Genomic DNA, 24,543 nt, shown 5'->3' with positions numbered 1-24,543 from the left:
AACAATGTAATTTATTTTACTTCGAGTTTCTTTTACAATGGGCAAAAGCGTGTGTTGCACTGGTCACAAACGAAGACAATTTTTCTGACTGATGTTTCCTTTTTACATGCCTACGCAATTCAGAATTGGTCTTGAATTCCTCACTACAAATTTCGCACATTCGAAGTGTACCCATCTCATGGAATGAAGTTCTAGGGCTTGATACCTGAAACAAAGGAGAAAATCTATATAACAGAGTTTGGAATTAGGGAATATGTAAGTGGGTTAATTGAATTCAAGAAACGTCGAATTTATATTGTTACAGAGGATTCTAAAATGATGATAATTTCTCACGTGTTTTATAGGTCAAAATGGCCTTATATATCCTGGATACGAACAGTCAACGTTACATCTGTCGAAAGCAAAGATTGATGATTCATGTATAGATCTGCTATATTGGTTCAATTTAAAGGAGATAGCGAATGGATATTTTTACAGTAGCAATTGTCGTCGTTGGGAACTAAAACGACGATGTAATTTGATAACAGTAAAAAAAAATTCAAAATACACCATGGTCATGTTGGAAATGTCTGAGAATCTAATAAGCTACATTAATCAAACTAAAATATGATAAAGTGGAGTCGAGATTCGAAAATATAAAGGATTTTGAAAATAAAGATAAAAAGAGGGTCCAATCCTGAACCAAAATTGAGGTCCAATCCGGCACGTTTATTGTGGAAACGACCATAGTCCAATCCTGCACATTAAGCAAATGTTCAAGTCAAGATATCTATCTAACCAAGGCAATTCAAGCGACAAATCGCATACACTGGTTCAAGTTTTCATCAAAAGATATGTGCAGAGTCTATTTTACCTAAAGTATCTTTCTTAAAATGTATGAAAACATGATTAGAAACATCTTCGCCCGCTTCGAATTCTATCGAGGCAACTTCGATCAATGAATTTAGAGTTGTACGTGTACACGAGTAAGAATTCCAACAATCAATCAACTTTATGATGCCTCCCTGGCCAGGCAGTGTTTTAAATTCATAAATTCGTCGTCTAATAAGTCGATAAAATGAAGAGTTTTAAGAACCTACCTTTGTTTGGAAATGCCGTCTGCCATCTTGTTTTGTCCAATCCTGCACACGATCATGACAGTGATTTTACCATGAAATAATCCGAGCTGATATTTCTATTAGTCATTTTCGTTTTTAAAACCATGCGCCTTTGACAAATTTTAATAAGTTCCTTCGTATATGTTCCTTCATTGCTAAGAAAAAGACTGAGGTTGTCGGAAGATTGAAGAATAATAAGATACAAGGCCTCAGCCGTACATATTTTTATTCTGCGCCGTAAATCGAAAGTTTTTATAAGTGGTGGATCTATAACTCTGTGGTCTGTCCCAATATGTTGTCAGACAGCTACAGTTAAGCAGAGATCGAAACGTGCTTCTCAAAGCACGTGTAAATAGTGACATTTGTATAAAAACAAAAACAACTTTCAGACAATCAACACGGTCTTTTAAGAAAAGCAAATTCTAGACACTTCATCAACAAGATGTCATTCGTGATCTTTAAGAAGACGTCATTGCTCGTCTCTATTCTTAGTGACTCTGTTATCTTTTTTTGTTGATTACTGATTTCATGTCATATCTCTTATAACTAAACCATATTTAGTGCTGATTTGAGAAACTCTTTCAAGGTGTAGCACCTTCAATGACCACAGATTCTTGGATAACTCAGTCTGGTATTAGGTTATTTACAACTGAATACAAAGTACACTTGATTTTTTGCTGATTTCTTTTAATAATGTAAAATACCAAATCAATTAGCATTGAGAAAAAATCTTTGTTTCAGACGTGAATCACGTACAATTTTCATTTTACTACGGAACATGGTACCGGTACCATGTTTTTTAAAACATGCATATTCTTATGGGCCCTGGGAATGTTGCTGAACTAATTATTTCCTCAGGCCACGAAATTATACTATTAATGAGACTGCCTCCCGCATCAGTAACAACGATACCACTAGCAGAAATGTGTTTGTGACAAAACATTATCTAGTTCAGCATCTGTGATCAAACAATGGCTCCTTCTAGAGTTTCCAAACCAGGAACAAGGTTTGTAAATCTGATAGCAAAATCATTCCGGTGGTGTGGCATTCAGAACTTAAACCCTTATTAGATGATAACGATGTTGCAAATATCGGGTTATTTTACATAGGGGCATCTCTGTTAAGAGTGGACTAGCTCCTAGCTCTCTTAGTTCGTTGCCATAGACATACGTTTACTGTGCAAAAAATATGTATTACAATGTATTTTTTAACATAGGGAAGTGCACTTACATTAACATTTAACATATCACTCATTAACGAATTTATGTATTCTAGACAAAGTGTGTTAGCAATATTGGAATTGTGTAAAATTTGCAAAAATCATGCTGTGTGATTAGTTATAATATATGATTGATTAAATATTGTTTTACGTCCCTCTCGAGAATATTTCACTCATACAGAGACGTCACCATTGCCGGTGAAGGACTGCAAAATTTAGGCCTATGCTCGGCGCTTACAACCTTTGAGCAGGGAGGGATCTTTATCGTGCCACACCTGCTGTGACACGGAACCTCAATTTTTTGGGTCTCATCCGCCCATTTAGTCGCCTCTTACGACAAATAAGGGTACTGAGGACCTATTCTAACCCGAGTCTCCACGGGGTTATGATATGAATTTATATGAAATATTTTCGAGATCATAACAATTAGGCTTAGATAACACCACAGGCACCTGAAGTATGGATATTACTACCCCCTTTTTATGATATTATTTTTTGGTGGCAGTAAATTCTGAAATGTGTGAATTCCCTCTTTCTATTCATGTAATCGTTTCACACTTTTTGTAAGCTTTAGAGGTTGGCCTTCTACCGGTATAATAAAAGAGTGTATTTTATTATACCGGTAGAAGGCCAATCTCTAAAGCTTACAAAAAGCGTGAAACGATTACATGAATCGAAAGAGGGATGAGATAGATCGGGAATTCACACATTTCAGAAAAATTATTGGAAACAAAAAAAAAATTATCAAAAAAAGGGGGTAGTAATATCCAAACTTCAGGTGCCTGTGGATAACACAACATTCATTCATTTCATCTTTAACACGTTGAAACAGAAATCATGCACATGCTTTGTGTTTAGGGGTAAAATCGGAATATCGATTTTGACAAATTGATTTAGAAAATTCATAAAACGATTTTTTTCTCTCTTGGATAGATTATTAGTGAGGATATATAATTAGTTTGAAAAGTACATTATTACAGCCAAGCCATTTAGAGATGAAATAAAGTAAAAAGCTTTTGGAGACCTTGGGGGGGGGGGGGGGGGGGGGGGGGGGTTTGAACATACAAAGTAATGTATATTGAACTTTATTGCCAACCTTACATTTATTAAAGCAATACTGAATTTAGATTTCTGATTTGATGTGTTCCCTGTAATGTGAACATAATCTATTTTATGATAGTGCATCAATTGATACAATTATTATACCCCCCGCAACAAGTGTGGGGGGGGTATACTGGAATCGGGTTGTCCGTCTGTCTGTCCGTCCGTCCGTCTGTAGACGCAATGGTTTCCGGACTCTAAAGCATTATCCTTTCCACCTACCGTCACCATATCATATATATGGACTACCCATGGGATGAAGATGTTCCCTATCGATTTTGGGGTCAAAAGGTCAAGTGCACTGGACATCGAAGTAGCAATATGGTTTCCGGGCTCTAAAGCGTTATCCTTTCCACCTACAGTCACCATATCATACATATGGACTACCCATGGGATAAAGATGTTCCCTATTGATTTTGGGGTCAAAAGGTCAAAGGTCAAGCGCACTGGACATCGAAGTAGCAATATGGTTTCCGGGCTCTAAAGCGTTATACTTTCCACCTACAGTCACCATATCATACATATGGACAACCCATGGGATGAAGATGTTCCCTATTGATTTTGGGGTCAAAAGGTCAAAGGTCAAGCGCACTGGACATCGAAGTAGCAATATGGTTCGGTTTGTCATGCCATTTGTTTTTTACACTCAGAAAAGAGGTAGTTTATACCTATTACCAACACCCTTTGGGAGATTGGGGTAAGCGGGGGGTATTGTTAGTGAGCATTGCTCACAGTACCTCTTGTTTATGCATGCATTATAAAATGTGCAAGTTCTTCATCATGCCTTTTCTTCTTATCATCAGGAATAAAGCCATTTTCTCCAACATTGATTTATATGAGATACATTGAGAGGGCGTTCAAGTTTTGTAAGATTTTGTGTCCCATTCTTTTGTTATAACATCTGAACAATATAATATGTTCAAATCAAATCTGACATAATGATTGTCAGAAACAAGTTAAAATTCTAATATTAGCCACATGTCCTTTTCGTCGAGTCCTTTGGAGATCCGGGTTAGAATAGGTTCTCAGTACCCCTTGTTTGTTGTAAGAGGCGATTAAATGGGGGCGGCCCTTCGGATGAGACCGAAAAAACCGAGGTTCCGTATCACAGCAGGTGTGGCACGATAAAGATTACTCCCTGCTCAAAGGCCGTAAGCACTGAGCATAGTCCTAAACTTTGCAGCAATTCACCGACAGTGGTAACGTCTCCATATGAGTGAAAAATTCTCGAGAGGGACAATATACAATCAATTCTCTTCTTCAAAATACCCAGTTTTAATACTCTTAATTCAATCTTCTGCTACAGTTGTAGTTATTCAAAGAGTACAACACAAAAAGCATTTCTGTCTAACGCTTTGTTTATCGAAAGATTTTCCAACCGTTTGGAAGTGCGTACAATTTATTCCTGACTTTTCTTTTCGTGCACAGTTTAAGAAAATGATCGATAGTAATTAGCGACAATGTCATTTATTGTTATCTGTGAGAGGGGTGGGAATCCATGTTCTTACATGGCTCTTATCTCTCGAGTCCAGATTGCAGAAGCACACAATAGGGCATCTCTGGCTCAAAAAGAACATCCTTCTCGCTTTCCAGTGATCATTGATCTTCAATGACGGACACCTACAGAAATCGTGTAAATTTCCTAGAGTAAAATTACGCCTTATTATCATTATTTCATTTTGAGATACATATGCTTCTCTATATACTTTCAGTTTTGTTTGCCGTTTCATGTGCGGCGTTTACGGGATATATTTGTTATGCGTTTCAAAAGAAAGAGCAGCGTCATTTACATCTGCTCAAATGTTTTGAAGGAGCACGAAACCCTTTACCAAAATTGTAAATTTCATGATTCCAGGGATAGGGGGTTTAGTACCAAGGTGTAACCAAATGCCATAGTGATCAAATATGTGCATTAACAATTGAATAGTTTAAATTCTTGATAACTACGCTCCAATTATTTTCAAATTTGGTTTGAAACATTGATGAACATGGGGACGTAATTCATAAATTTTAGGACGGAGGGGGGGGGGGGGGGGGGCTTAAGAACAGGGCAACACTGTCAAAAAGACAAATTTCAAAAGTAATGTCTTTGAAAAAATGCATATCTATAGATAAGAGCTAACTGCCTAGTCATATAGTGTTTATGTGCAAATCATATATCGAACATCTTCTTTAATGCTATTAATACTAAACTGAAATTGAAGAAGGGACAGGTAGCCCATTACCAAAATTATATATTTCATGATCCCATAGGTTACGGGTCCAGAATGGGGCCAAAATTATCATAGTGCTTATTGTCTTTATCATTTGAAAGATATCTTCTTTAATTTTACTGATACTGTATAACAACTAAATGCATACATGTATTTAGGAAAAGCAGAAAGGGACATACCAAATTTGTGAATTGCGCAACTACAGGGTTCATTTAGTCATATAAAGTTGGGAATAACTTACATATTATTATATCCCATCAGTATAGGTATGTTTGGGGGTATTTGTATTTTAAAAACACATCTTGTTTTATACTGTTGCTGTATATTACATTTTAACTTAGATATGCAGAAAAGGAAAAGTATAACTTATTGATTTCATAGCTTTTGGGCTAGTAATACACGGGTGACAGATAAGGCATGTGGCTCTTGTTTTAAGGACAACAATCCATTATTAATGATTTTGTTGTATTATTAGGCAAGAATATGCATTTCTATTTGAAATCTATCAAACTATTAATATTTAGCGTCCGGGACGTTAAATATTATTCAGCAAACCAACACCATTAATTAAATCACTGATACAATCAATTACTTGTTATATTAATATAGATTATAATGTTTCAACTCTAACAACATATCCTAGTTTGGATAGTCCGAAGAGAGCTTCTGTAACCAACTTAAGATCTTAAAACCATCTAAGTATTGCCCCAATACATCTCTTAAAACCTTGAGAATATTTTAGGACACATTCGATAGCATGCCAGCAAGCATCTAGGAAGAACAAGCATTCTGAGATTATTGCATGGCAATACATAGTCCCCTACCGGTTGCAAAAATTACTGTACCACAACAATATTCAAAGTTCATTATGTAGGTTATGGTAAAAGGGAAAATTGGAGAACCAGGATAGGAATGGTTGGAAATCAACTACTATTCGAGTAGAGACTAGACCAGGAAAAAAGACAAATTTATAATTAGGTTTAGATCTTTAAAGGCGTAGTAGGGTCTAAAATATTGGTAAAATTTTGCATGTTCCGAAAAGGTGGCGAAAGTTAAGATCATAACTAGAAAATCACAAAAAGTTCTTCCGAATGTTTACAAACACATTGGATACAATAGTAATTACAAAATAATTCCTTGTTCTCACTTGCCTAAACTGGTACCCTGTTGACTTCCCATTTCTTGTGTTTGTGTGTAGCCACCAATCAGCGGGATACCAATTTAATATATTGTCCTCCAGACAAAAATTTTACAAAGGGCTAAAACGTCAAAATGACTTCAATTTCAAAGTGCTACAGCTATAGATAACTCATAATTAATACTACAAATTTTTTTTTTTTTTTTTTTTTTTTTTTTTTTTTTTTGAGTTCTTCTTGCAAAATATTGTGATGTCATTTTTTAGATAAAAGATAGACCCAGTCAATAAACTGTGACATGTAAGTGATCATGAATAATTTAGCTATATTGTATTACTATGCTAGAAGTTTTAATGAGTGTAGTACTCTTATCTACAGAGATAAGAAACTTGGATGTAAAGTAACAATCCATGCTATTTTTCTAAGTCCAAGGGCCATAACTTAATGAAAAATCAACGGACCGAGACGAAATTCAAACTTCATCTGTAACTTGTTATGGCAAAGCAACATACCAAATATAAAATAAATATGTGCAAGAACAGAGAAAACAAGTGCGGGAAACTGGACTGACAGACGGACGGAGCGCAAACCTAAAGTCCCCTTTGACTTCGTCGGAAGGGGACTAATAAGCATCCCCTGTTCACCGGTCACACCCGCCGGGAGTCTTATATCTTGATCAGGTAAACGGAGTAATTCGTAGTCAAAATTAGTGTGTAAAGAATGGTCCAACACCAGACAGCATTCAACATAATGACGGGTTGTGTTTAAATCATAACTACCATAGGATTTTCGAAATGCTTCCTTTTAAACGAGACTGTTGAAACCCCTGTAACATGAAAGTATCAGTCAGTAGCCTGCCTCGATTTAAAAAAAAAACAACCAACTAATCACGCGCAGAACATGCTCTCGGGAATCGAATCTGTTGAGAGACATAAGCACCATATGCAGATGATGATGAATTTCATAATTTTAGTAGAGGGTCCAATACCTATGATAATCATCTCAACATTTTTCCTTCTTGATTTCCAGAAGTAGAGAAGATTTTCTAAGATATATATAACCAACTTAGCCTCACCCTAGGGATGAATCTACGGGGCCAGGTCTCCATCATCATTGCAATTACGACAACAGTTTGATGGATGTCCTGAAGTAAAGAATGATTTCCAAAGACACATATACATTGTATATACATGTATGACCAACTTAGTCAATTCTTACAGTTTTTGGTAGAGGGTTCAATGTTCATTATAATCATGAAAACATTTGCCTCTTTGGTATCCACATGTAAAAAAAAAAAATAATAAGAAGCTTTTCTAAGATATAATGCATTCTTAATATATATAATGTCAGTTTTGGTAAATGACTCATTGTTCATTATAATCATGCCAACAGTTTGACTGCTTAATGTCTAGGAGTAAAGTAGAAAATTTTAAAGATTACATATGATTTTGACTACACCCACCAGGCCCCATGGAGACAGCGTCCCTGAAATTGACAATCTTTGTTTCCATTGACCCATACTTGTTATGTACTAAAATTGACTGATATTTCTTCCTTATATCTGTGTTTTCGATATATCGCACGCAAATACGAACGCTATTTGATGGTTCAAAACAATTTTAAAATTATCAGTTACCATCAATATATGAAGCTTTCATAAAATATAATTCGAGAATTTGAACATTAAGAATATATGACCTTGAATTAACGAATATATCCATGTCGCTGTGTTAGATACAAGTATTAAGGGAACCTTAATATCCCCCGAGTATTTCTAATTTCTGTTCTAGAGGACATCGCACTCTTTAATCAATAAAAATTAGCTGTTCAGTTTGCTTGTAACTTCACACTTGTCATTCATACGAAAAGCATTATTTACATTTAAATAGACCAAATGGTAACTTTTTGGAAAGGATGCTCTTTCTAAAATTAAAAACAGTCGAATAATGATATTTGGAACTAGTAAGATTAAGCATCTTAAAAGTGATTAATTTTTCAATATAATGTAGTGCTATTCAAAGTATGACAAAACATCTGGGATAAATGGATGGTAAATCAAAAATAAAAGGTTACAAGTAGGTCACAACTAGACATGCCTTTAAAGATGAAAATAATTTCATCAAGTACAATAATACAAGGTACGGATGCTTATAAATCTGTCTGAGGATCGACATTATGGTTGATAATTGAATGGCAATGTCATGCGGATGCTTGCTTTAATAACCGTTAGAAGGTTCTTATGTTTCAGGGACCGCACCAGCGTTTTGGATAGAATAATTGAAGTGGTGGTCATCGTTAATTGCGTTTTCAGATTATCTGATTCCACTTGTGACGTTTGGCCCAAGAGTAAGAGGAGGGGTATTTAATCGTCGAGAACATCAATCGATCACAACTTTATCCACCATTTATGACAAAAGACACGAGGTGAGAAGTATTTGCGCCAAAAGTGATCTAACTTCTGAACGTCAGATAGAACTTTGACAGAAGGACCGTTGTCTGCCAGAGACAAAGCTATACTTGATCTCAGTCAAATTTAATTTTTTTTAACAGAATTTAGTTTAAGAATGCAGTATTTAAGCACAGTTTCTAAGGTGATATTTCTTTGCATTCTTTTCGTCTGCGCAACAAACGGTAGACATTTGGATAGTCGGAGGTAAGTCATTTATAGTTCATTGGGCATTTTAGAATTTTGATCAACTATCTTTTAAAAGTCTGTATTCGTAAATTTGTATAGAAATATTATTAAACATCTTTTCAAAACGAGAATTCTTAACAAAGTGAATTATAATTTTTAAAATCCTTTGAGATATAGTTTCAAACATTTCTATAAATGACATATATGATAGTGTATTTATAGGGATTCAGCAGATAGAAATCACATAATGCCGCGATAGTTTTTTGTGTATATCAAAATAAATCTATTAATTTCTCCCGTTTAGGAACCGGGAATAGTTTCAGGGAATCTTCATATTTTCCTTCTAATTAATGGTGATTGTGTAATATATTTTTTTTTAGATTATAACATGTATAAAACTGTAATTGTTTAAATTATTAAAAAAACAAACACAAAAAAACGTTTAGCTGTCGATCTTAAAAATAGTTGTTGTTTTTTTTATTTGGATAATTTTACAGACTTAAGATCTTATGTCATACTGTAATTTAATTTCATTCAATTGTTTTATTCTTGCATTCCTTTTCGTATCCTTGTAAAGCGCCTTAGAGTAACTTGTTTTATATAAGGCGCTATATGAATTTTATTATTATGATTATATTTGATAAATATACACAATATAGATGCAATTAATTTCATTCAATTGTCTTATTCTTGCATTCCTTTTCGTATCCTGAAAATTTTAAAAACAATATCCCTGGTTGCTTTTATATTATCTCTTTCTTTCTCTCTCTCTTCCTCTCTCGAAAAGAATTTAAAGACAGTAAACCTGTTAAAATAAACCCAGTGTAAAACTATAAATCCTACCTATCAAAAATCAATACAAACAGTTCTAATTCATCCAGAAGCTCTCATTGTATTGTAAAGTGACGTATCATTTTAGTCGGTATTTCCCCCGTAAGTTAATGTTTCCTAAATCTTTCCTGAAATTACATTTTATTACAATGGTTTAAAAACATATTTAAGTCGGCCAGGAATCGACACTGATGAAAGGCAAGATCAATGATGGTGTTAAGAGACAATCATTCATGTTTGTTGTCCATGAGATAATAAAATGTAAAGCGATCGCGGTTTAGTAACGAAATCATAGACACTGCATTGGACACTAAATTTGCGTCATCGGTCCTGGGGGTATTGTTGAACGAGTATGAAAAATGATGCATTGTTTTAAGTGTTTAGAGACTACAGCTTTTTTTAAACTAAGGCCTAATGTGTATATGTAACAAAAGTATATTTTCCTTTAATTGATTGAGAATTCAAATTTTGAACATGGCAATATCTGTGTGTATATATATATATATATATATATATATATATATATATATATATATATATATACACACCCCACTAAAATGATGATAAGTGCATGTATTATTATCTTCAGGATACGTCGACAATCTGCCGATGTAAAAGCCACAGAATATTTTGCTCGATTGGCGCTTGAGAGAATGCCATCGGACTGTCTAACAATTGGCTGTGGACTCGTAGATTTAGTCGCAAGGTATAGTTGAAAACATTATTCTACAGCTTATTCAGAAAGTTGTAACCGACTTCAGAGAGGGCATAATTTCTTTTGGGTTTGAAGTCGATTAGGATCATAACTATAGAAGCCATTATGACGTAAATTTCGAAAGTATTACACCGAATAATTCGAGGTAACACCACCAGTTATGATGTTACGAAGAAAACATATTTTCATCAGAGATGCATTCACTGTAATTTACATGTACCAAGATAGTAGCAATAATACATTTCTTTGAGAAGCAAAACAGAAGGTTCGAAGTAGTATTCAAGTAAAAGACAACTTTCCACTACAAATACATGTATATATAACACAAGTTCATGCACTTATAGAAATTATGTATTTGTAATTTCAAAATCAACAAAATGTCACTTGAAATAGAATTCACTAAAATTGTTTTACATGCCTCCAAAAATAATACTTTACTGCATTTACATGCAAGTAATTTCACAAAAACTGAAATAAATAAAACTTCGCTAGTCAGTACAATAAAATTAGAACTTGTTCTCAATCCTTTTGATTTTATCAATAAAATATGTTCAAAACAATATAATAAAGAATTTTAAGACAATTAAGAATTTCCAAATAAATTAGTGTAAAGACCTCATATACACAATGCTAGTTTATACATACACAATGTATATCTAAAACCGGGGATGAACCCCTTGGAATGTATGCATGTATAGATGTATCACAATAGTAGGCTATGACAGTACCTACTCAGTCGCATTTTTTAAATGCAAGGTGAAGATAACGAACAGTGATCAATCTCATAACTCCTATAAGCAATACAAAATAGATAGTTGGGCAAACACGGACCCCTGGACACACCAGAAGTGGGATCAGGTGCCTAGGAGGAGTAAGCATCCCCTGTTGACCGGTCACACCCGCCGTGAGCCTTATATCCTGATCAGGTAAACGGAGTTATCCGCAGTCAAAATCAGTGTCCCAAGAACGGCTTAACAATCGGTATGAAACACGTCAGACAGCATTTGACCCAATGCGAAGTTGTATTGACGAACTAGATCGTTATAACGACACAGAATTTGCGAAATGCTGACTTCAATTGAGACTGTTGAAACCCCTGTACCATCAACTTGTTTGTCAGTAGATTACCTCGATTTAAAAACTGACTATACGCAGAACAAGCTCTTGCATATCGAATCAGTTGAGATATATGAACACCATATGCAGGTGATAATGGAATATTGCTACATAAATATGGGAAGTCGACGATGGAGAAACTGAAATCATCTCGTTTGTCATACAGTTGAGTTGTCAGTTTGCCGTTAATGTCTATTTTCAATAAACTATCTAAGTATGAAGCAGAAGTGGACGACTCTTAAATGATTATCTATAACACGTAGAGGGCTTAGCATTAACTTGGAAAGCGTCTGTTAATTCTCCGTTTCAGCGTATACAGTGTTGCCAAACGCCACTCCCACGCGGAAAACTGCACTATACAGTGTTGCAAAACGTCACTCTCACGCGGAAAACTGTACTATACAGTGTTGCAAAACGTCACTCCCACGCGGAAGACTGCACATTGATTCACGTCACACGCACTATTTCGATTAATTACGCACTGCACCAGCAGATAGAACATATAACGTGATAAGATAAATTCAGTCAGTTTCCTTCCTTACATTTTTTATCTTTGTAAATAATTTCAAATAACCATCTCAGTTCCCGTGTACATATGTAGTGATGCCGGATGCACATTTAATATCAATTAATTGTGTATATATTGGCTAAAATACATGTATATCAAGAACTATTTATGATAATAACTTTTCTAGGACACGATAATCTCAAAACTTTTAAAGGGGCATGGATACGATTTGAGCTGAAAATTTTCATATTTTAGTTTTCCCATTGTTAATGTTTGCAATGCTTAATTAAAGTATTTCTAATGGTCAACCAAAATTTGAGTATCAGTTGTTGAGTTGCAAATGAGATACAGCACTCCCAATTCTTTGTTATGTAAACAAGGCTCGTGCCATGATTTTGTTTACATGTAGATTGCTTAATAGAAAATATACTTAAACCAAAATGAGATGTGCCAAATACTAGAAGCTATTTAATTGGCTAAAGCGTTCGTTTCGTGACCGAAAGGTCTTGGGTTCCAGCCCTGCGTGAGTGTTGGCCGCATCAAAGTTATAGATATGAAGTCTGAAAAAAAATCGCTGGTCGTTCGGTTAATACCTCTTAAATTTTCTTAAAATGTACTGTGTTGCATCAGGCGTTGGTATGATTGATTGTCTCTTGTGTAACGTCTCGCTCGAGAATTTTTCGCTCATATGGAGACGTCATCAAGACCTGTGAAGGGCTTCAAATGTAGACCTTTACTCGGCACTTACGGCCATTGAGCAGTGAGGTTCTTTAGCGTGCCACACCTACTGTGACACGGGACGTCCGTTTTTAAGGCCATTTCCGAGGACCTGTGACATTCACGTGAACCTGATGCCGAGCGTTTGACGATGGAAATGTCACTACATGATTTAACGACTTAGGTCTGTCGCGGCCAGGATTCAAACTCCGGCCTTCCGCATGCGGGGTGAACGCTCTAACCTCTAGACCACCGCGGCGGTTGCGTTGGACTCTCAGGTTTGGTCCCGAGCATCATGCATAGGTCTCAATTTGTTGCACTCCATCGAAATGCGCATCTGGTGCATCAAAAGTGGTACTGTATAAGTTTTACATTATGACCCCTGGGTCGAGGCCTCTGCTGGTGGACTGTTAGTCCCCGAGGGTCTCTACAGCCCAGTAGCTAAGTACTTCGTTACTAGCTTGAAAATACGGATGTATATTTAATTGCTGTTATAAAAATTAGAAATTCATTTCAAAATTAAGGATTATCTCCCTCATGCATAGCTCTTATCCTTAGACGAATTTGGCTCCACTTTTTTTGGCACGCTGTTTTTGGCTATATTTAGCTCTAAAACTTCATAGTTATTTCGGATTTCAAACATTTCGGTTGAGCATCACTGAAGAGACATTATTTGTCGAAATGCGCATCTGGTGCATCAAAATTGGTACCGTGTAAGTTTTACATCAATAGCTGACGACTTCTATATATTAGTAAAAAAAATCCGGAAGTAACGTACGAAACCTGAACGGCACTACTACTCCAGTGGAACGGTAAACATTGAAAGGTTGGTAAAGAATGCTGAAAGGTTTGGACTGAACGGTTCTTGGCGAAAAGGGGCGGTTCATATCGTGAACGGAACAATTGAAGATGGTTTGGGTAGAGAATGGAACGCCAAACGTGGAGAAACAAACGGTTTGACCTCGATTTCAAATATTGCTATTCGCATTCTTTCGGCACTTTTTACATGCAAATGTAAGGGTAAGAAAAATAGTGAGAGAATGATAAAAATTTCGTGCCTATTTTTAAAAAAAAGTTTTATTTACCGTTTTAAAATGGTGATGATCGATTGTTTGAGGTTTAACGCCGTTTTCGCAATATTTCAGCCATTTTACAGCGGTTAACTAAATGAAATATGTAAACAGGTAAACAAAAAATATATGAAATATTTGGCGATGAAATGAATTCATATAAGATTACTAAACTGGAGGTTAGCATGAAAATATTGGTATGCAAATCATGCCAAACGTTTTCCAACCATTCTCCTGATTCAATATCAAGTCCTAATTTGATAAGACTCGTCATCATTTTACTCAGGAATGGCAGCAGGTTGCTGGTAAAAATCTCCGTTCAAATATAGATACCTATGTAAGATACCAACATAATCTTTGCGCAAAATAATTCTGTATATGATGTGTCAATTTCAACTGTGAAAAAAAAGCATTCGTTTTCAGCATGCCATGCGTCTGCTAAAGATATTTCAAAACGTGACAAGTAATGGAAATTGAAAATTGTCATTAATGTGATTTGATAAATCAAACTGAATGTTAACGCAATGACCTCTATAGAAAGTTTTGAAGAAAAGTTAAGGTATGAAGTTTATGAATAAAATAGCAAACTGCTTGACCGGACTGCAGTCTTTAATCTGAGCGGCAAAAGTACATGTATTCTTAGCCTGAAATCAAAGGAGGCAAAACAACATTGGTAATTTCTATAATTCATCGAGAAAACAAACACATTTAAGAAAAGTGGATGAGAGAAAACATTGAAAATGTCACATGATGATTTTTCTTATTCGAGCATATCCATGCTTCACGTTATTAATACCCATGCTATTTTAATATCAAAATGGCTTTCATAAGTATAAGCACTTTCCCTTTATTGGTGGTGGAGTGTAATATGCTTGGTGCTCTGTCGTGTCGAGGTTCATAGGTTTTCGATCAAATCAAATGACTGCTCGACAGATTATAGTAGCAAAACCAAAAGCAGACATTTAAGACTAATTAATTTGCTGTTTGACATATTTTTAATATGTTTTGGTGTTCGTTCCTTTAACATGAAGGTTAATTTCATATTTATATATGAATTTAATTATAATTAATTGATATTTCAGTTTTATTAATACTGTCTTTTTTGCAAATAAGAATATTTTAATTAGTCATTCATGAACATTGATTATGAATTATCGATGCCTTTTGTCATCTCATCTTTGAATAAAATGCAATCATTCATTTTTACTTTCCAAGTTATGAACTCAAACATTGACTTGAGTTGAAACAGGTCATTTATTAACTAAATAACTGTGTATTTTTGCAAAACAAAGACATATATGAAAGGTGAAGATAATGAACAGTGATCAATCTCAAACTCCGATAAGAAATACAAAATAGAGAGTGGGCATACACGGACCCCTGGATACACTAGAGGTGGGGTCAGGTTCTTAGGAGGAGTAAGAATCCCTGTCACACCCGCCGTGGGCCCTATATCGAGGTAATCCGTAGTCAGAATCAGTGTGCCAAGAACGGCATAACGATTGCTTGATTGAATATTGTTTAACGTCCCTCTCGAGAATCTCTCATATGGAGACGTCACCGTTGCCAGAGAAGTGCTGCAAATTTTAGGCCTATGCTCGGCGCTTATGGCCTTTAAGGAGGGAGGGATCTTTATCGTGCCACACCTGCAGTGACACGGGGCCTCGGTTTTTGCGGTCTCGTCCATTTAGTCACCTCTAACGAATAGCAAGGAGCACTGAGGACCTACTCTAACCCGGATCCCGGGGAAAGGTACTGAGGACCTATTCTAACCCGGATCTCCACGGAAGCCTAACAGTTGGTGCAACATATACAAACAATATACTGTATAACAAACACGTAAACAATCAAACATCGGTGTTTACCTATACATGTAGGTATAATATATGTCGAATTTTGGTCGATGCTTTCCTCCAATCAGCTTTATAGCTTTCTTCTATGTTATTAATAGTTGTTTTATGCCTGTTGCTTTTCCATTGGAAACATCAACGGAGAAAATTGCTCCGCTAAAAGAGCTCAAAAGACAAATATGCCGCTAAATCTAATTAATTTGATATATCCTGACAGCAATGGCAGCGAATCAGTCATACAGCTAACTAGAAAGATGTCCATACTCTGAATAAAATATTACTTTCTCGATCTCAGCTCATTTTATGTCTTCCCTTTAGTTTCTTTTATCGCATAAATTACTATGCACCAAACAATAATCACTTGAGGTTGCCAGGTTATTTCAAATTAACATGCTAATGAATCCTTAAAAGTACTAGATTTCGTTTTAGATTACCTTATAAAGCAACTCGTTGTCTTTGTACAACATCCGGTAACATCTAGAATGGATTGCTTTTGTTAGACACAAAACTAATATGAAAGAGCGAACGTTTTACACATGTAGATGCCTAAAGATGTAATATGTATTTGAAAGAACATAACAGAATGTGTCTGCAGGCGATGCTTTCTCCTTTTAGGCACCTGATCCCCACCTCTGGTATATCCAGGGGTCCATGTTTACCCGACTCTTAAGTTTGTATCATTTGTGGGATTTATGCGATTGATGAATGTGTGTTGTCTTCACTTTTCCACGCACGTTTAACATCACTTATAAAGACAAAGCCCGTGATGTTCACTACAGTCTAATATAGTCCCGTAAGTAATGTTGATTATACATGTAACTTTAGCTGAATATGAAATAGCTGGTGTAATTGTATAAAATCGCTATTCATTAGGTGGGATATAAAAGCCACTACAAGTATAATTCTAAAAATAGATCATTTTGAAATAAAATTTTGGTGTGGAACATTTATAGGGTATGCGGAACTTTCATGGTCACTGTCCCCTGAGGCCAGAGAAGTGAGGTTAAAAGTTAAAATGTAAAACTTATACGGTACCAATTTTGATGCACCAGATGCGCATTTCGACAAATAATGTCCTTCAGTGATGCTCAACCGAAATGTTTGAAATCCGAAATAACAATGAAGTTTTAGAGCTATTATAGGGAAAAAACAGTGTGCCAAAAAAGTGGAGTCAAATTCGTCTAAGAATAAGAGTTATGCGTGAGGGAGATAATCCTTAATTTTGAAATGAATTTCTAAATTTTATAACAGCAATTAAATATACATCCGTATTTTCAAGCTAGTAACGAAGTACTTAGCTACTGGGCTGTAGAGACCCTCGGGGACTAACAGTCCACCAGCAGAGGCCTCGACCCAGGGGTCATAATGTAAAACTTATACAGTACCAATTTTGATGCACCAGATGCGCATTTCGACAAATAATGTCTCTTCAGTGATGCTCAACCGAAATGTTTGAAATCCGAAATAACAATGAAGTTTTAGAGCTATTATAGGTGAAAACAGTGTGCCAAAAAAAGTGGAGTCAAATTTGTCTAAGGATAAGAGCTATGCGTGAGGGAGATAATCCTTAATTTTGAAATGAATATAATAAAGAAATATTTTATGCCATCAGCAATATCTGGAAATCCATGGTCACTCGGTCAAGTGGTAGGGCGGGGCTTTATGTCAAAGAGTGAAAATACAATAATTCTTTACAACTTTTCTTCATCCTGCACAATTATATATAAAAAAAAGTACTTTACAGTTTATGAGAAGCATGATGCCCTTTATCAAAATTGTGAAATACATGGCATGCACAAACGAAAAGAATTACATAATGTGGCCAATATCAACAGAATAATAACAAAAACTACATATAAATACATCTAACACTAAAACTACACTAATCTACAAACGTATTTACAACGCAGACAACTTGTTTTTTGGTTTTTAGGCTTGCCAATCAATGTTAAATGCGGAGCAAATTAGGACATGCCTTATTCGTCTAAAGAGCTGATCCAAAATCACACACACATACACACACACACACACACACACACACACACATATATATATATATATATATATATATATATATATATATATATATATATTAGTAAGTATGCAGATGATCATGGAATATTGCTTCATAAATATGAGAAGTTGACGATTGAACAACTGAAGTCGTTCGTTTATCATAAGTTGAATACCGGGTTGCCGTTAATGTCCATATTCAATAAAAAGGGAAGATGACGAACAATCCCATGAATCCCATAAAGAACTTAAAATTAAGAGTAGGGTAAACTCAGACCCTTGGAAACACCAGCTGTGGGATCAGGTGCCTACGAGGAGTTAGCATCCCCTGTTCACCGGTGACACCCGCTATGAGCCCTGCATCTTGATCAGGTAAACGGATTTAAATATCCAAACATGCAACAGATTTACAAGACTATGTGGTGTGTTTTATTTTGACACCCATACAAACATTCTGTAAAATAATAAAGTCCTGGGTTTAGAATTGTGAAAGGAATGAGATGAACAAACCATGTATTCTCTGTAAATATTTCTTCAAAACCGACTAAGTCCAACAACCTATACATGTAATTAACTTCAAAAGTGAAGAAACCCAACCTCCTTGTCCAATCCATATCCTCAGTACCCATACGTACACTCTGTATGAAGTGTGGGAGAAGCTAGGTGGACAAACCTTGTACCTTCCATATAAAATTAATTTTCATATAAAGTGGAAGTGGCCAAACGCCTGCCAGATAGGCCGATATGAATCAAGCTTGCAACATGATCTAGAATGAATCACAAAGAAACAACATGGCGAGTTTCAACTTGACATGTGACAGAACAAGGAAACAGAAAACGGACTGAGTACACATGTAACCTATTCATCCCTTGGCAAAGCCTTCAATGCTTCAATTGTGGTCCAAAGTGGTATACATTTATAGTCAACATTTATTTCATATTTGAAATTGTCTTTCTTCTGTGTACTATAAATATAAATATGTCATACATGGTTATGATTGTGAAAAACATGTAGCCCTCAACAAAAATTATAAAATTTCTTACCCCTAAGGTTACGGCTATAGGCAAACGAGTGATGATATATTTTACTTAGTAAACTCATCGGGTTCCCCTTTACCCTGGTGCATGGTAACAAAATATTATACGTATGTTTATGGTTGGAATGTCTGTTGTAGCATCAAGTCTATTGATATAGAAATAGCTTGATTTTTGCATTGTTTACTGGCAGTTTTCGAAAGCTGTCCGTGATGCTGAATTAAGAGTCACTGGACCTTGCAAATCAAGTACATTCACATGTAAGTTGTCAATATCAACGTGAAACACAAACGTAAAGCAACCGGTATACCACATATTGGCTTCGCAATGTCCACCCCGATTCTCAATTCCGGCGTCCAGTCAAAAGTACCTAGTGAGTGTTCCTTTACCAACCGCCTGACATTAAAAGTGAAAGTAAGAGGTCCTTAAGCTTAATAGTCTACAGATAATCCTTCAACAATTGATGCTGATAATACACGGTAATGCGTTACAATACTCCATGACAACGCCTTGTAGAATCAAAATTATTTTTGCACATGCTTTTCCATTTTTCGTTTTGATATACATGTATAACACTGTATGAAAGATAAATTTACCATTATTGTACACGAATTCTGAAGAAAGTAAATGCGTAAATAATTTACAGGTATGTAAAATATACGGTTAAGCTTAAGATAAAATTAACTAACAGGAATCGAACAAATGCAGATGTAAACGGTGTACTATCGCATTATTATAACTAGGATTCAAGATTTCCAAGAATATTAATATATGTTGTACCCGTTTTCGAGAGTAGTTCATCTGATAAGATCTTCTCATTTCTCTCGAATTAGCGAGCTGATACATCCACGATGAAAACAAGAAATCCATGTTTAATCCTTGCTTTTGATGTTTATCGACCATTACTATTTACTGGTAGTGACATAGTTGACCTAAAATACGAACAATTACGTCTCCGTCATTAATCAATATACAATGACAATTATCGCACATCTCGGGAACATCAAGGACCACTTTAGTGACAATTAAACACCATTACATCGCTTAACTTAAATGTCACAAAAATGACCACTTGGAGACAATTGTCAATTTCAACACCTATGATATCATTCAATATCCACGTTTAACTTGTTACGTACAGATGTACTTGTATTCATTTTGTTAAATATTATCCATTGTTATAATTTGTGGGTGTAATGTCCAGTGCCATTACGCGCCGTTGTCTCGGCCCTGTCAGTGTGATAGTGAGTGATCACTGCCGTAGTAGATTACAGAGACAGGGAGTGTTGTCTTTAATGTATCTACAACAACTTCTGACTCTAATTATTGAGAAGAGATGAGTCATAGGAATAATATGATACGGAAAATCTGTTATATCTATAGAAAAGAACAAAACCTTATCTGGTGTTTCCAGATTTAAATTCAAAATACTGATATACATGTTGGGAGGATGCTATAACAGGTGTTGCATCTGCTTCCTAACTCGTTTACATTCTTAGACACCGTTAAAATCAAGTTGATAGTTCATAAAAATGGATCGTTAAAGTAGCTTTATTTGCAGTTTTACTTTCCACATCTTTCATGTTATTAAGCATATACTACATGTATACTATTAAGTCCTTTACTGCAACTACATGTATGCATTGCACACTGTACTAAATTTCGGATTATTTTGGTGCGATGGAATTTTTGGCGGAAGAAAAAAAAATCGCAAAAAATAAAAGCGCTAAAATTTCTATCCATATGAATAACACACTTGTTAAAGGAAACCGCACCAGCAATTAAAGAGCTAAAATTTCGAACTACTTTTTAATAGAAAAACTCGCCAAATATTCCCCACGCCAAAATTATCCGATATACAGTACATCTTCATTTGTATTCATTTCATAACCATATTCATGTTCCCGTAATTGAAGATTCGAGGGCATATAAGTTTTCTTTGTATGTTTGTCCACAAAACTTTATCATTTAGATAGCCCTTAGGCTAGTTTTTTTTATGGATAATAGCAGGGATTCCATATTTCACGTGTGTATTCCTTGTGACGAAACCTTTCTTTTCGTACCTTGTTGACCTCACGACCTTGGATTGATATTCATCTTGTTTTCTAACTGTAGTGGTAAGAAGAAGAGGACAGGACCAGATTCCAACCCTTCAAACCGGCAACACTTACTCAAAATTATCCATTTACTGATTCCAAAGGATCAATGAAGGTGTGCTATTTTTCAATGTTTATTTACACATTTCCCAAAAAAATTTTCTTTTGCGAATATGTCTTAGGGAGGTTATCACCTCGGCGTTTCAGCACCACTACGCAGTATGTTATATCTATGTAGGTACTGCTTCAATTGTTATTTCATTTATCCAGTTATATTATACATTTATTACTCAAACTTATCCAGTTGTATTTTTTATGTCCATTTAAATTTTGAAAGGAATTGGAGAGGACTACATTTTGTGGCGGGAGGGTTGTTTCTATAAAAATAAGTTCTAAATCTGCACGATTTCGCAGTCTCTGTTTCATCCATTTTATACCTGTAGACATGTATTTGAATTTTATAATTTATGACACATGTAGTGGAGACGTGAAACTAATTCAAATGTTGTAAATTCATTAATTTGGTTGATATATTGTTCCAAACAGAGCACCAATTCTTAAAAAAAAAAAACTTATTAACTAAATATTTAGTATTTTGGCCAATAAATCTAATAACCCCACTTTTTTTAGTTCCATATTCAGTTTTAACGCAAGACGTTTTAACTTATGAGCAATCTTAAATAATGACAATACTTTTACTATGTTCTTTTAAAGTCTACATTTGTATACGATGCATTTTTCAATAGATTAATGCGAAATCGTTATTTTTATACGTTCTGTAACTATGTTGTTAGAAAACAAGTTATTTGTAGTATGTACATGTATTTATTTGACTGATTTGTATTGCTTATGTTACACAAATCGAGTTTATGCGAATAAATTGTAAATAAATCTTAAGTGCAAGTAGGTCAAGTTTAACACACAAGTAATATGACCTAAGTTTTTCTGTGACACGTACATGTAATATTATATTTATACTTCCAAAGAATTGATACTACAAAACTCATGTGCGATTCTCTTTAATCGCGTAATGTAACATTGCCGTAAAATATTGGACACATAATTACTCTTTTATTGGAAAAACTCGTGCTTCTCTATATATAATTCGTTTATCATGGATGTTTATTTTTATTTTTTTATTAATGTCTCGATGCTATTTCCCTCCTTTTGTAAAAACTACATCAATAAGAGTGTAATGTATATTTACACACAAATTATACTTTTTATACCTAGAATTACAGTAAACAAAGGGTATTCTCGATGGGGTGAGGCTCCTTTGATTAGGAAACACCCTGCGGAAAAACATGTACAATTAAGAATAAATTCTCTCACCATAAAATTTCAAGATTTGATTTTAACTAGACCATTTATAGGTTTTCACTGGGTTAGAATTGCAGTTTTGTTGCAACTATAACTCAGTGAAAATTGATGCTTCACGTTAGATAAAATACATTCCTATCCCTACTCATAGGACGATTGCTATAATTAATCCAGATTCCATTTATATTTTAGTAATGATACAGTGGACAAGTACAATTCATTCATGTGATAGTTGTGTTTGAATCACATACATGCACATTTATAAATAAATTTAAGTTTACTTAAAATATTTTACAGCAATCAATAAGTATCCTCTTTGAATGTTAAAGTCTGATGTATTGTTTGGTGATGCATGATAAGGGTAATTTTGCTTCATGTCTTAGGAGAGGCAGAGATTGACCAATCAAAGTCTAACAATAAAATTCCGGCCACGTAGATCAAAAGACTATATATTGCATTAATATAAATTAATTTAAGGCCAATTTCAATTCATTAGAAGTTATTTCACGGGGAGAAGGAATGTGTCTTTTCAAAGCAGTATATTTTTATGATTGTTCTTCGTTTCTTTGCAGATTATCAGTTGAAAAGTTCTTCTTAAACGATACCAACATATTTGCCATCCATTATTTCGGAGACAATGCAGTGTATATTGGAGATGTTATTTTTGTAGATATTTCACAAAGCATATTGTAATTAAATCTTAACAAAAATGGTATTTTAACATTTGCATGTTCGTCATCTGTGTAGCTAGGATTTCAAGAATTCACTCCAGAGAATATATTGTCAGTCAACAATAAGACTGAAATATCAATAAGTCGGTTTCAGTGTTGTGCTTTGAATCAATGGAATTTTTATGTCAAGTCGAAGAGCAGCCGTGAAACAGAACATAACATATGTTCATAGAAGGAATGATTGAGATTCATATAAGACTTCGGTTCATCGCCTGACGCAGGAATCTCTAGTTTGAAGATATCTACAAGAAAGCATACTGATTTGTGAACATTGCATGAAAGGTGAAGATAATGAACATTGATCAATCTCATAACTCCTATGAGTAATACAAAATAGAGAGTTAGACAAATACGGACCCCTGGACATATCAGAGGTGGGATCAGGTGTCTAGGAGTAAGAACCCCCTGTCAACCGGTCACACCCGCCGTGAGCCCTATATCTATGCTATTCTGATATGGCCTCTCTCTCTCTTTAGCTTTTATGGCAAAGGAGCGAAACATCGAGGGTGACGCAGTGAAGTAGTGAGCATTTTCTCACATGGGATATTTTTGATATGCGCATGCTCAAGATGGATGACTTGAATATCATCTTATTCAACTTCTTTCTCTTAGGCTACATCAATATATAAATGAGATCATTGATATCTACAAACATTTTTGGAATATGATAATTTATTCACGGAAACAAAATTTGTATGGATACACATAAATGTATGGGTATGCTCATATAACGTTTATTCCAATACAACCATCTCGGATGACTGTTGCCGCCATCATACTCCATTTTTGTCTGGCTTCACGCATGAATACCAGCAATTCTACTACGCAATTTCCGATTTGGACAATAGTTATCTCCCTTTGTTAAACTCATGCGCACGGTGAGACGCAAAATGTGTTGTCGTATTCACGCATTGGGTATAAATGTTTATCGCTGTATTCATATTATTGCCTAAAGGATGATTACCAGAAGTCATGCAATCACCCCAACTGTGAGGACACAATTATTTATTAAGTTTATGAGTATTTGATAATAAAGTAGCTTAACTTGAACAAAAACCAATAATCACCATCTTTCTTTGATTAAAATATCACTCGTATAGAAGAGGAAACAGATAATAATTTCATCTTTAATTTAATGGC

General features: G+C 35.0%; 1 long non-coding RNA gene across 1 annotated transcript in view; it reads left to right on the top strand.

Annotated features, from left to right (window-relative positions):
* Positions 1–23,387, top strand: part of LOC125647487 (uncharacterized) — a 100,960-nt gene extending 77,573 nt beyond the window's left edge. Inside the window, exons 2-5 of the long non-coding RNA XR_007359977.2 lie at positions 9,015–9,419; positions 10,822–10,938; positions 21,372–21,467; positions 23,245–23,387. This is a non-coding gene — a long non-coding RNA (uncharacterized LOC125647487). The remainder of the gene's footprint in view (positions 1–9,014; positions 9,420–10,821; positions 10,939–21,371; positions 21,468–23,244) is intronic.
* The last annotated feature ends 1,156 nt before the right edge of the window (positions 23,388–24,543 follow it).

Source organism: Ostrea edulis, chromosome 6 (genome assembly GCF_947568905.1).
Source record: "Ostrea edulis chromosome 6, xbOstEdul1.1, whole genome shotgun sequence".
NCBI classification, from domain to species: Eukaryota; Metazoa; Mollusca; class Bivalvia; order Ostreida; family Ostreidae; genus Ostrea; species Ostrea edulis.
Note: the sequence above shows the minus strand (reverse complement) of the source record. Positions and strands in the feature narration are given on the sequence as shown.